Source organism: Numida meleagris, chromosome 1, assembly GCF_002078875.1.
Source record: "Numida meleagris isolate 19003 breed g44 Domestic line chromosome 1, NumMel1.0, whole genome shotgun sequence".
In the NCBI taxonomy this organism is placed as follows: Eukaryota; Metazoa; Chordata; class Aves; order Galliformes; family Numididae; genus Numida; species Numida meleagris.
This window is the reverse complement of record NC_034409.1, coordinates 133,831,230-133,842,404: the sequence shown is the minus strand read 5'-3', so window position 1 is coordinate 133,842,404 and position 11,175 is coordinate 133,831,230.

Genomic DNA, 11,175 nt, shown 5'->3' with positions numbered 1-11,175 from the left:
AAAGCCTCACTAGACATAGTGGGAAATTGGTTTTAGAAATCTGTTCTTTCTTTTAAGATGAAACACAATTCTGTTCTTGTACATAAGATTGGTGGAAGGAGTTTGATGATACTCTTAGCTCAATAGTGATATTTACTTGCTATGCAGTAACAGATGGTGTCTGATCCATGGATCTCTGCCAGGAGTTCATCAGCCATGTGGCTGAGTAGCTCAAGTCACTGCCTGTGAGATCATTCTGTTGGCAGAGTGAAGTGCATCTTCTTCACCATGACCTGCTGCACATATCACACACTACTAGTGACTGATGTGGATGAAGATAGGCTAGGAGCTCCACTGGTCCCACTCAGTCTTAGGCAGATTTAAGTCATTGTTTAGGGAATAACAGCCTCTGGGAAAGGAAGGGACATCTGAAATACATCTGCATGTAAGTGCAGTGCAATATACATTCCACAGACACTACGGATTAATACCTCTGCCTTGTCTACCTATTCTGGGAGGAGAGGCACTGTCTCCTCCAAACCCTTCCCCATCTCTTACTGAATGTCTATTTTTTAGTTATTTATTTTTTCCCATAGCATCTTTTGCTCCATTTTGGGCAGATGCAAATATTTGCTCAGGGATTTGTCTGAAAATCTTTGTAACCAAGTGCTCAAGGCACAGATGACAGTTGGCAAAACTCCTAAATTCTGGGCAAGTGCTGTTCATGCATTCTCACTGTCCCCCAAGTCTTGTGAGTCAGTGCCTCCATCATCATCCTGGCATGCTGCAGGAGGCAGCAGACTGGATGCAGATTTTGCCAGTGACCTCCCTCGACAAGCATAACTCATAAATGAGTGATTCTTGCATCTGCTTCATTCATAAGGGCAACAGGGACAAGAGTATTCTCACCAAGGGACTGGACTAATAGTGGAGGCTAATCTACTTAATTGCAGTCCAAGGCAAGCGTAGTCATAATATGAAGCATGAGAAAGCTATTGTTCTTCCAAGAGAAAGTAAGTTGGCAGAAGGGTACATCAGTCAGCCAGACTACAGATAGCAGCTAGACTAAACGGGATATTTGTGCCACTGGAGGAATAACGAAGCTCAGAAAAGGTTTTGTTTTATTCTGATTTTTGCATTAATACCCACCCCCTTTTCACAGGAGACTGCTGAGATTATTTTTTTATTTTGATCGAGCTTTGAATAAAGGTCACTCTTTCTAGGATTAGGTAGGTCTTTATGTCCACAGGGATAACTGATTACCAGACAAACAATCCTTGATTAGTGAGGCCAGCTCATGTTAGTCATAGTCACAGTCAGATGGGGCTATTGCAGCATCATCTAGAATCCACTCAAAATATTCACTCAGAACAGCAACAAATCTTCACTCCCTTGCTGGCTTTCTGCAAGGGAAGCAAAGGCAGATCCCCTGTTTTTATTAGCAAAAAATCTGTTCTGGAACTGGTACTGGCACAAAAGACCTCTGAGCCCTAGATAGATACAAACATGGAGCAAAGTACTACTCATAACTGGAGGGAGACATACATTCCTGAATATGACATTTGATGCATTTATTCACCAGACAGTCTCTGGAAGAGCTGAGGCAGCATTGTTTTATACATGGTCTGGAAGACTCATGATCATGCAGGAGATGGTCATGGAGGATAGTCTTGGATTAAGTGACCATAAGTTTCTTAAAGAGAATAAACTTCTGTTAATTAGGAAAAGTGCTTAGGAGATTCAAATGACCTGAGAAATCAGGGACTTGAATACCTGACTTAGGATTTCTTTAGATCAAAGTTGCTAAAAATTGTCAGGAATGTCCATGACAAACAAGCTGCAGGATTCCCTACATTACTAATCTCCCTCTCCTTCCCAAGAGAAGTATTACAAAGAAGAAGAGAACTTGGAAGGAGTGAAAAAAAAGTCAGATCAGCTCAGGCTGTGACTTTATGACTTGGCTGGGAGTGTTTCCAAGTTCTCTGGTCTGAGTGTATGCCTTTCATGTATCCCAAATCCTGTCCCTTCTTCTTCCCTCAAACACACCGTGATAACTATGATGAAGTAAACTTAAATAAATATTTGATCTAAATCACTGGATGATATGCTTCAGGACACTGAGCTCATCTTCTAGCAGGGGGAAGCAGGGGCATTGGGAAGATGTGCAGCGACAGCTGCTTCTTGGAGATGCTGGCTGATTACTAGCACTGGCTTAAAATGCTCTCAAATTGCATTTGTAAGTTGCGGCACATGTAGGTTACTCTCAGTTGGTTCAGAGATGCTTACCCCAGGGACAGGCATGACCTTTAAAACTAAAGCAGACTGACTCTGATATCAGATAATTTCCACTGCAGTTTCTTTTGGGCTCAGCTTGGAAGATATGAAGAGGAATCAGTTCAGTTTTGAGTTAGTCTTTCGATGACCTAGGTTTCTCTGCATAACAGGAATAAACCAAGAATAGATACAGCATGGGGCTGGGAAGCACTGAAGATTGATACAAGAGTCAGCTGACAGCCTGAGACTTCCACAGATTATCATTCCTTTTGTCCATATGCTTTTAAGTTTATTAGAATTAGAATATTACTCGCTTCCTTCCTACATGAGATGTGAGAATTGGTGATATGCTTAAAAATAAAATAAGATAAAATAAAATAAAATAAAATAAAATAAAATAAAATAAAATAAAATAAAATAAAATAAAATAAAATGCCTCGTATAGGTTGTTGTGTTAAAGTCAAAATTGCTACAAAGCATGTTGGCTGCACTGGTAAATTGATTGCCTGCTGTTACTTGTACTGGTCTCCACAAGTTTTTTTCCTATCATGCAAAGAAACAGAGTGCAAGAGGAGATTCAGGCTCCTCACAGTCCCTTGATTCTCTGTGGCTTCCTGGACCTGATCCATGGGAATGGAGAACTGAAGAAAGCCTAGGAAAAGAGCAGGAGAGCAAGAATCTGAAGCTTGAGAACGGTAGAGAACGGAGTCCAAATAGCCTGTTTTCACACACATTTGCTAACTGCAATCATATTTAAAATAATTCCTTTTATTTAGTACTGCAGCTTATACTGGATAGTTTAGTGGGTTTGCCATAGAAATGTCAGTAGCAATAAAGATCTGAATGGTATTGTCATAAACGATAGCTGTTCATCAGCTGATTCTTTATTTAATGGGACAGCATCTATATCGACCATACTCCTTCATGGGTGTGATGTTAGTTACTTCCCAATGTATTATTCATTAGGTTCATGCAAAAAGTTAAGATCCTCAAATACCCTTTGCAGATAGGCTGGAGAAATTTTCTGTCATACTGGAGCTTTATAATGAACTCTCAGCTCACATAATGGCCAAGATATTAATATCAAGATTTACCTTCTATTATTGGAGGATGCACTCTCACCTATATATTAAGTAGTGTGAGTCCATTTATTTCAGTCTTCTCCCACCTATTCAAAATGGAACCAAAGTGGTACAGAGCCTATGGACACCCCCTATTCTAGTCAGAGACACAGATTTCTGTTTTAGCCAGTTGAAAAAAATGCCAACACGTAGCTTACTTGGAGCTACAGTAGCTTTCAAAAACAACCACATGGCATCTCTGAGAATCCATCTCTGCTTTCCTGTTGGTGTTTTATACATAATGTTCGCAAGCATTCTCAAGCAACAGGCTAAGACTGACATCCTCTCAAAGGTTCGCGTGTAAGTCTTCAAGAGGTGAAGTTTCCTGTTAGCTGTAATCCATTCCAGTAATTTGCTAGAGTCCTAATATATTTATTAGTCATATTTTGTAAGAATTTAAGCCATCCAACAGAATATATAATCAAATCACTACTCTAATTTTATATAAGAAAACTAAAGAAAACCCTACTATGCTAAATTGAGTTTCATAGATTTCAAAGCAGTTTCTGCCCTCTAAAGTCTTATTTTAAGAAAATGCCTTTGGACATAAAGACCAGACTCTGAATTTCAACAGACTTCCAAGGCAGAAAATACCACATTTCCATCAGCTATTCCACACATTCCTTTAATTCTTTGGTGTAAATTTTATTAATTGTTAGGTCTGCTGAGTCCCATGTCTGAGATATGGATCAAACCTTGTATAGATTGCTGCTACTCAATATCTAGTTTCATACAGGGAGGAAAAGATTATCCCATACACCATCCAGCATGATTCTTTAGACTGATAATAGTATGCAAGATTGAACTCTTCATAATCTATTGAATTTTACTGTCACAACCACACTTCAGCTTTACCTGTATTATTATGGAAGTACCTGTCTGTGTTTCTGCTATATATTATTATGCAAAGCATTGAATTTACACATCTGCATCTTTGAAGGCTAAGTTGGCTTCCCACATGTTATTATTTCATTAATTACTCTAGGCCAGGGCAGTTCAGCGTTCGCATGTGTAAGCTTCAGGAAAACATAGGATGACCAGAAATTCAGGGCAATAAATCAGAAATCAGTAATGTGTCCAAGAACAGCTGGGGGAAGCTCTCAGCAGTCAGAAATGCTCCGTTGGTAATATTTGACCCTCATCCCTGCACATGTGGAACCCCAGCAGAAGGTAGTATTTCTACAAGAACAGACCAGTTCTTTTCAGGATTACGACTAAATTCAGGCTTTATCATGATGAAATTGGGAAAGAGGGGGTATGTCTTTTATTAGACAAATTGATATAGTTAGAAAAAGGAGAAGAGAATCTTTCAGGTACACCAATTCTTTTCAGGTTTGAAACATAAATGGAAGTCCTACACCTCCCTGATGATTCAGTGTCATAAACCTTCTTCTGTAACAGCGGATCAGCCTGCAAAGGACCTGTAGGCAGATGGGGGCTCACTGCTTATTTCATCTCACTGGATAATTCCTGCAGTGGAAATAGTATTAAGCAGGCCAACACCTGAAAATCATCCCATGTGTTTCATATTAGGGGACTGAGTTGGTCTGCAGAGCTGTTTTTAACCTTCTTTTTTTGTAACCTCTATTCTCACCTACCCATCACCTATTACCAGCAGTCAGGTAGGAATGTCTTGAAGTGGAATACAGAAAAATAGATTTCCTTGAGTTTTTCCATTTATTTTACTGAATTTCAGGCTGAAAATAACTTGTAGAAGAGGCCTTGCAAAGATATTTTTACTAGAAGTATTAAATCTTACAAGTTGGGCTGAGTTATGTGTCACTATGTATATATTTTTAAAAGCGATAGTCTCAAAAGCTGGAGGGATTCGATATTTAATTTCTTTTTCATTTTAGTGTCAAATAGCTACCTACATTTGGCATAATCACATTTTTATACTATCAGTATGTGCAAAAAGTGAAAAAAAAAAATCATTTTTTTTTTCCTAAGGATATTTTAGAGTTAAAAGACAACTCTGACAGAGATAACAGATTTGAATTGATTACCTAGATGTATCCTTTTTCTCCTCCTTCCCTGCAGCTTTTAGAGAAATCTGTTGCAGGCAGATCTCAGAGGCTCAGCCCAGCAAACAAATCACCAAGGCAACCTTGACACTGATGTCTGGAACTCAGTATAGAGAGAAACAAGAAGCACCTTGTATCAGTATCCCGAGTCTGAACTCCATTCAGTATTTCATAGTGCACACAGTGAAATTGGCTTCTGAGTCAGTTGCCTATATTCTTGTATGCTCACTGTTGTTTTTTTCTTTAAAAAGCTTTTGCTGCTGCTCCAGAGATCATAAGCACTTCTTGAATGCTGTACGTCGATGGGCTCTTATTAGAAATAAAAATCTTTTCCATTAATCTCACAGAGAGATTTTAATTAAAAATAAAGCCTCTCTCCTTGAAATCTTTAGTTGCTAATCTTCCAGTGCTAGCACCTCCAATAATACAATTGGAAATGTGTTTTTTGAATCAATAGAAATGGATGGTCAGATTGAATGCGTTCAGCTCACCTGGTGAAGCAGTAGATAATTTTAAAAAGCAGCCAATAGACCAACTGAATAGTACTTTGGTTGGTTGTTTTTTTCTGCATAAAAGCTACGTATTCTTGATGCAGTAATCTTATCTTTGAATAAGTTCATTCAGAAAATTTGTCACGCTATTTTAAGCGACTATATCTTTATTTAGCCAGACTGAAAAATAAAAGGGTACAGAGTAAGAGTGGTCTTATCGATTCACTTTGTCTGCTTGTGTTAGATTCTGGGTTATGCGTTGCAGTTTCAGTATAACATCTGGGATGTGCAAGCTCTTCTCAGGCACGCATGGAGCTCTGCAACAACAACCTACAACTCTTTCAGCTGTGTCTTTGATTTCCTTTAAATATGTAATCAAAGAAGATTTTGAAGTATAAATTTATGTTAGCAGTGTTTCAGGATGCATTTAAATCAAAGTTTGGAAAGTACAGGACTTAATTTGTTTGAAATGAGAAATTTTGCTTGAGGAGTACCTTTAAGCCATTGAAGGGGCATGTTTATCTGAAACCAGGACAAATGCCAATTTGTCTTTCAAAACAAGCTCTTCGCTAGGTCTCACCAAGGTTTTAATATTGTATTGGCATGTTCCGTGCACCTATACATCTTAAAAACCATTCAGAAAGCTCACTTCAAGAGAGATGTATTGTTAAAAGCATTTTTTTTTCCTGCAAAGCTGATTCATGAATATAAAACTCATATTGTGTAGAGTACGAGGTATGATTTTTTCTATTCTTTCTGCACTCACCGCTGTTGATAATGTACATATATTTGTTTTGTCTTTCCTTTTTCTTTTTCTTTCTTGCTACGCTAAAGCAAATAAAAGAGAAATGAAAAAGTTTCTCTTGTTGTCTGGATTGCACGCTTGTACAAAATCCTTCCACATAGTAGGTCATTTTAGAAAGCAGCAGGCTCCCACTTAAAATCAGCTGCTAATTGCTTTCTGCCAAGTGACTCACCCAGCAAAGCAGTGTGCCTTATTGTTGAGACTTCAGCTTTTGATTTTTTCTCAAGTTACCCTGAGTGCTCAGAAGTGAGCCTAAGAAATGTGGCTATACATGTCCCGTGTTGTTGGATGACATCCATTTTTATGGGATAATGGACGGCTTTTCAGGTGTCACTCTCATTGCTGCTGATGGCAGGAATCTGTTATTCTCTCCTCATCGTCTCTTCTCATTATATTTTCCATCAGTCCTCCCACTGAGCAGTAATCCAGTTAACTTCAGGAACAGGAGAGCTAATGGCTTTTTAGCACAGGTATATGGGGACATGGCTTGGCATGTGGGGGCTTAAATGTTTCTGTCTCAGGATCTAAGTGCATGTATATGTACATGCAAGTACATGTACTTAATGTATTTGTATGTGTATGTTTAAAACACGTTTCAGGACATCCTCCTATGGTGTTCCTACACAGTTCAGGAGGACGTACATTACAGCAATGACTGTGAGCATTCCTAGGTTGCTGGCAGCCACTCACTGACCTCGTATGAGGGATTTGCTCATCTGCCCTGTAACACATGGTTCACACTTACCTGCTCTCAGCCCAGCATCGAGACCGCTTCTTGCTGCCCATCAGCTGGCACTCTAGCCCCATCAAGGAAGCACCTCCCAGAGTTAAAATCAAAGCTCCATTCTGCCTCTTCCCTCTGACCTACTCTGGAGCAGAGATTTTCTTTTGTCCCTCTTGCAAAGGAAGTGCAGTACAATGGATCAATCCTCACAGGAATTTCTCACTCTTTGGCAGCTGGAAGCATCTGTACCCTGTCACAAGCAGAGCTGGTGGGAAGGGAATTCTGAAGACCCATTAAATTCGTTCATAAGGACCCAGAAGTGCTTTCTACTGTGCTGTCCTTTAATAAAGCATGGGAATGAATTACTGACACCCACAATTTTTAAATGTAACTCTCAGGAAAATGTGGTCCTCTAATAGCACCCTTTATTCACACTGTCAGGCATCTCTCCTACATTCCCATCATTTTTCTTGCAACAGTCTGAAAGAAGGAAGGTCTCTCTTTCCCAAATGCAGGACAGCCATTTTAAATCTGTTCCTTATTATGAAATTTTACATTCCACTCACTCTTCTTTTTAGCTAAACCTAATATCTGAAGGACCTTAAATAATCTTCCCTATGGAGCTGCTCAGCAGGACTTAGCAGGAAAATAAAGCTTTGCTCCATCCAGCGTGGCTTTGCTCGAATCCATGCATCAGCACCTCTCCCTCAATTCCTATACTTATTTGCAAAGCAGATGAGTGCAAGCTCTTGCTGTGTTCTGAACTCTCAGACATTTATGGCAGTGAGGAAAAGGCTCTGCTGATGTCACTACCCGGACAGTAACGTAAGGGTTCAAGGCGCACCTTCCTTCCCAGTCAGCTATTTGAAGTGTCAGGAGAAAGCAATGTGCTTTCAGAGAAGCCCAAAAGATAGGTTATATTCTCTGATACTGTGACTTTGTCTTAGAATAATGAGATAATTTTCATCCTTCTCACTATTTTCAGGTGACATGACCCCTGCGTTCCCCTCAAGATGGCTGATAATAGAAGATAGATGGCCCAAGGAGCAAGAAAAAAATATCTGAGTGACAGGGTTCTTTACAAACACAACAAGATGTGTCTTTGTTTCCCAAATGTGCCCCTAATAGGAAAGTCAGATGGGAAAGGACTGTCAGTGAAACTAGTATCTGACTGCAAGTAAAGCAGATAGCAATAAATGTCACCCAGACATGTACATGAACAAAGCGGGGGAGAGGGATGAGTCATTCTGGAGCACTAGCAGAAGCAGTCTGAGTTCTGCATTTTAATATTGTCTGGGTTGGGCTTTCTCTTTTTTGGGGTGGGTTCAGCATTTTATGTTGGATCCTCGTTTTGTATACAAGTGGCAACTATTACCTAAAGAGGATTTGAATGAAATATTAGTCCACTTAAAACTACGTTCCACAGAGGGACACAGAGTTTATGGATGGCTGTAGTGCCAAGAAAATTTCAGTATCTGAAAACCGTCTGACAGACTGGGACTGGAACACAGATATGCAAAGTGCTACTTGAGAGAGGATCGATAGCACTGTTGAGCTTTAAGTTGGGCCTTGCTGCATAAGCTGGTCAAAATTCCATCAAACTTTTATATCTTAATGGCTGAGATCTGGAAATAAAAGTTTTCATAGCATGAAAAATGGCAATTGCTTCTGCTAGGACTATTTAATCAACATCTGAACAGAATTATTTAAATGTGCTTTACATTTACTATGCAGAAACTCCTCAAGCAATGTTCTGCTCAAGGGCTCTAGCTCTAAAATCCATCTCTGTTGCAGTCAGGCATGATGGAAGGTTTTGTAAACACCCAAGCTAGCTTTACCAAATGCAGTTGAATATTGATATTTTCTTTCCAAGTACTTTCCTCAAGTCTCAGGTAGACTTACCACATATTTTTGCAGAAGCCCTTGTTGCGTAGCCACCTTTGCTATTGTAAGCTAAACATGAACATGCTTAGGCTATGCTGTGGTCACAGTTTGTCTGCAGCATAAACCTGCTGTAAAGCAGTAAGGACAGACAATCAAGAAAGTCCCTATCATGGACACTGAGCAGTCCAGCTCAGTAGACTGCCAGCAATGAGGATGCTTGGAATGACGTCCAGAGGTCACATGTCCTGATTTTTAAGACCTGACTACCACAAGGAACTTTGCCCAAGCATAGTTATTTGTAATGTTGAGGTGAGGCAGGACTTCCATTCTGCAGAATGAGAAAGCAAATAGCCCCTGTGTGTGTTTGTTCTTCAACAATGCAGTGTATCTACAGTTAGGAATGCAATGACAAAGCTATGGGAGTTTTTTTTCTACAGTGCTCAGGCCCTTCATCTTGACATGTAACTAATAATCAGACCCTGAAGTGTTTCTGAAATGAAGGCTCTAGATCAAATGAATTAAATGCAGTTGGCTAATAAAAGTTAGGAATCCAGTTTGCATTCATCTTTCTGCGTGATTTTTGCTTCATTTATTAGAACTGCGATAAAAGATTTCTCCAGGCTTCAGCTTTACAAGCTGCAACATAACACCAGAAATGTGAAAGGGGAGTTTATATTATTTTAACCATCCTATGGCAATTAGAAATTAAGATTTTAATCCACTAGCGCATTTGACCATGTTTGGTTATGAGATAACAGTGTCTTGAGGAAAGTAGTTTTGCCATCATGGCTGGCATCTACATTCCCTCCTGGAGATATCCTGGGCTTCTGTTGTCACCAAACAGGGGAACGTAGACCCATGTTGCATTTCTACCAGCATTAGCTAGGGTGATGGAACACTTGGAGTTGTTCCCTCTTACATATCGTCATTGCCTGCTCCATTCCCCCAGGTGCCTCTGTACAACAGGTATGAGGCCCTGGATGTGGAAAACTGCCGGAGAGTGGTAACAGCGCACTCAGTCTAGACATGCTAACAAAACCAAATCTGGAAAAGCCTTCCCCCAACACTAAGGATACTGCACTGAAGAAGAAGAGATGGGTGTTGGTAATAGGTGATTCCTCCCTACAGGGAACTGAACGTCCAATATGCCAGGCAGACCCTCTTCTTAGAAAAGTCTGCTGTCTTCCTGGGCCTGGAGTGAGGAACATCACTGGGAAACTACCTAGCCTGGTGTGCCGACAGACCACAACCCCTTACTGCTTTTCCACATAGGGAATGATGATGCAGCTACATGTGCGTCAAGAGCTATCGAAAGGGATTTCAGGGCCTTGGGATGATGGCTAAAGGAATTGAATGCACAGATCATCTTTTCTTCTCTGCCTCCTGTACTGGATAAGGACACAGAAACAAACCAAAAGATCATATTTTTAACTACCTGTCTTCATGGCTGGTGCCGTTGTCAGAACTTTGTTTTTTTTGACAACCAGTTAGCCTACCTGGTACTGGGTTTGTGGGCACTGGATGGGATTCGCCTTGGGGAAAAGCTAGTGGGGGCTCATTGGGAGGGCTTTAAACTAGGTGTGAAAGCGGACAGGGGGGATAGTGAGCCTTCGCATGATAAGATGTGGGAAGGCATATTTATATTAGAGGGGCAGGGTACTGACAGGGGCCTTGAAGGACCCACTGCCTTGAGAGGTGCTGGCAACACTGCAGCACATACAAAACTCTATGATGATGAGGCAGTGACTGCTGGGGCAACAGGAGTAGGCAATGGGGAAAATGAAGGGAAATACCTAAAAGGAATTAAGGAGTTATCCTTCAAGGAAGTGACAAGACCAGTCGCCCAGATGAAGTGCCTCTACACCAGTGCACA